The sequence below is a fragment of the Bos javanicus genome, chromosome 17 (assembly GCF_032452875.1).
Source record: "Bos javanicus breed banteng chromosome 17, ARS-OSU_banteng_1.0, whole genome shotgun sequence".
In the NCBI taxonomy this organism is placed as follows: Eukaryota; Metazoa; Chordata; class Mammalia; order Artiodactyla; family Bovidae; genus Bos; species Bos javanicus.
The window spans coordinates 44888150-44891698 of record NC_083884.1 but is presented as its reverse complement, the minus strand read 5'-3'; positions in this window follow the sequence as shown (position 1 = coordinate 44891698).

The following is a 3549-nucleotide window of genomic DNA, read 5'->3' as shown; positions in this document are numbered from 1 at the left end:
TGGCGAGCGGTGGCAACCACTGAACGCGGCGGCTAGAGTGGAACCTGGGGGACGGGCATCGAGAGTGGACACGTGGAGGCTAGCGGAGCATGCGCAGAGGATAGGTTGCGGGCTTGGACGCCATCTTTGATGTTGGCTGGGACAACTTGGTGTTCCCGGATCTCGGAAGTAGCTGAGGTCAGCCACATGTTAAGTCCGCGCAAAGGGGTCAGAATAACGAGCATTGGGCACCGAAGCAAATTCCCAAAGCTGCGTTGGAAGTGCAGATGGCGTTTAGAAGTGCGAAGCGACGGTCTGCCTTACATCTGACGAGGTAAATGCAAGTTGAAATTTCCCAAGGCCATTTTTCTGGCGATCGGAAAGTTGATAGTACCCTGGGAGAGCTCTGGAAAGCGCGAGCATCTCCGCATTGGTTGGCACCTCTTGGAGGCGGTGATACAGTCTCCGTTTTAAACGCACGTTTCCTGGACTCAAACGATGCTGCCTTTTGGGATCTGGCGGCGCTTCGGTGAGTGTTCCAAAGGAGATTGATCTGGGATCGTCCGTGCTGAGCGGGTGAGAGTGAAAGTGCCGAGTCCCGGGAGCCGGCCGTGCGGTTCAGAGTAGCGAGGCCACGTCTGACCGACCAGGACGTCGACAAGGAAGTAGCCACCCGTTTGTGTAAGGAATAAATGGGTCCATAGGCTCACAAAAATAATGTGAAAGGACAGGAAATGCCTTGTGAAGAAAGAGTAGCAGTCACGGGAGTGAGGGAGACATCTTACATCATTTGTAGTTTTTACCGTTTTCGTTCATTACATTTTTCCTTTCAAATAAGAAAATGTAAATTTTTTTTCTCTGAGACTGTTTCTCGGTGTTATTTTGTGGGGGACTTAGGCTACTGCACTCGTTCTCTGAACCAGGGCTTAGCCTGGCATCGGGAGTTCTTTGAGGGCTTTTTTCACTCTACACAAGGCAGATCTTTCATAGAAGCAGGATGAAGCTGAGCCAAAGGAACAACCCACTCTTAATGGGTGACAGTTTTCTGAACCTAGGGGACAGTGAGGCAACTCAGGCCAAAGTCAGCTAGTGGTAAAAAAAAAAAAAAGTGTATCTCTCCTGTTAGTCTCAGATTCAGGACATAGGAAAGGCCAGAATTGAAAATTGCTCTTTTAGATGGAAGAGAATAAAATCACAGCACCCTATTGGACATTTTGGGTATTGGAGACACTCAGTTCAATCAGTTCAGTCGCTTAGTCATGTCCGACTCTTTGCGACCCCATGAATTGCAGCACACCAGGCCTCCCTGTCCATCACCAACTCCCGGAGTTCACCCAAACTCATGTCCATCAAGTCGGTGATGCCATCCAGCCATCTCATCCTCTGTAGTCCCCTTCTCCTCCTGCCCCCAATTGAGAGGCTAATCAGGCCTTTTTGTTCAAGTGAAAATACCGTACTCCATAACATGGCTGGTCTAGCTCCAGTAGCAACTTGGCTTTACAAGAACTGGCAGCTACTGTCAGGTTGAAACATTATCCTCTCTGGCCCTGCCCCCGCCAACCCCTTTCACCTCAAGCAAATTCACTGGGTTAATAGGGTCCTTGATTCACAGACATTCTCTTAAAGTCTGGGCTTAATTCACTCATGGTTTGGTTTTGGTGTCCAGCGGACCCCAGTGGCTCACCAGCTGTGTTGATATGAAATCAGACATACTTTACTTAATGGCCAGAACCGAAGACTATTCTCAGAGCTCTGGCCAATACTCACCTTGACTTTTTGACCCTTGAATTGTTGCCAGTGGTGTAGTTGTCTGATCTGTCACTTTGAAGAGTAGACCAACAGATTAAAGACATTACTCTTTGGGGCTGCAGTCTTAGCTCAGCTGGTAAAGAATCTGCCTGCAATGCAGGAGACCCAGTTTCAATTCTTGGGTTGGGAAGATCCCCTGGAGAAGGGATAGGCTTCCCACTTGGGTTTTCCTGGTGGCTCAAATGGTAAAGAATCCACCTGCAATGCAGAAGACCTGGGCTCGATCCCTGAGTTGGGAAGATTCTCTGGAGGAGGGCATGGCAACCCACTCCAGTATTCTTGCCTGGAGAATCCTCATGGGCAGAGGAGTCTGATGGGCTACAGTCCATGGGGTTGCAAAGAGTCAGAGACAACTGAGCGACTAAGCACAGCACAGCTTCAGACTGTCTAGATCAGTTGTAGATGTATTGGGGCTTCCCTGGTAGCTCAGTTGGTAAAGAATCTGTTTGCAGCACAGGAGACGGCTCAATCCCCGGGTCGGGAAGATCCTCTGGAGAAGGGCATGGCAACACACTCCAGTATTCTTGCCTGGAAAATCCTAGGGACAGAGGAGCCTGGCAAGGCATAGTCCATGGGGTCCCAAGAGTCAGACGCGACTTAGTGGCTAAACCACTATATTTGATGAAGACAAACAGAATTAAGCTCTCAAGCCTGCCCCTTCCTGATCACGGACTACCACTTGCAATAGAAATCACCCTGGAAATTCCAGTGTACCCCCCATCATAGGCTGGCAGAAGTAAAGGATTTTATGTTCCTGATGTAGAAGCCAGCAGTTAACTTGGGAGGTAGCAAAGCTTATGCTTTGTTCTGTTGAGGGGGACTTGTACCTCCTGGCAAAAGTTGCCCCATTGATTTTGTGTTAAAAGAGGACACATGGGGCGCTGACCTCCCTATTCGTGGGAAACTATCTGCCCTTTGACCCCGTCTCAGGGCTGCCAGGGATGTCTCATCACTGTTGAGACATTTTTTCAGAAGAAGGTGGTTTTTCATCTGACAAGCCAATTCTGGACACATTGACTTGGCCCTTGAAATGAAATGAAACTTAACACGTGTTTTTTGTTGTTGTTGTTAAAAGGCTTAAAATGTATTTTAATAAGTTCTTGTTGCATTATTTCATTTCTCAGAAAAACTTCAAAGGTATTAGGGACAAATCAAACATGGTACACCAATAAAAAATGCACAGCATAACTCCCTAAGATAGGCAAAGCTAAGAGCTACCGTCTGACATTCAGCATACAGCAACCCTGTTCTCACGATTGTCCTAGGCCTGTCAAGTAAGCTGTGAATGGCAACATCACAGACACAAAAGGGCCATTTCTGGGTTGTCCTTACCCAAGAAAAAGATGGAGGCAAGTTTAACACAAGATTTTTTAAAGATACACTAAATGAAAATCTTTAAGAGAAAATGTCTTCCTTGGGACATGAAAGGGTAATATATGGGACATAACAGAACCGTATGTATGTTGTCTGTGACCTCTGTGGACATGTGCCTTAATTCCCACCTGGGAGTGATTGGAACAGTGGGGCCAAGGTCATTGGGGGATGTTTGGTTTTTGTGGTATATGTGGCAGGATCTCTGGGGTGAGACAGTGCACTAAGTCGTGTCCGACTCTTGCGACCCCATGGACTGTAGCCTGCCAGGCTCCTCTGTCTATGGGATTCTCCAGGCAAGAATACTGGAGTGGGTTGCCATTTCCTTCTCCAGGTGAACACGTGTTTTTGATTGGCCCATTTGCCATCTAACAATGATCTATCTTTTGT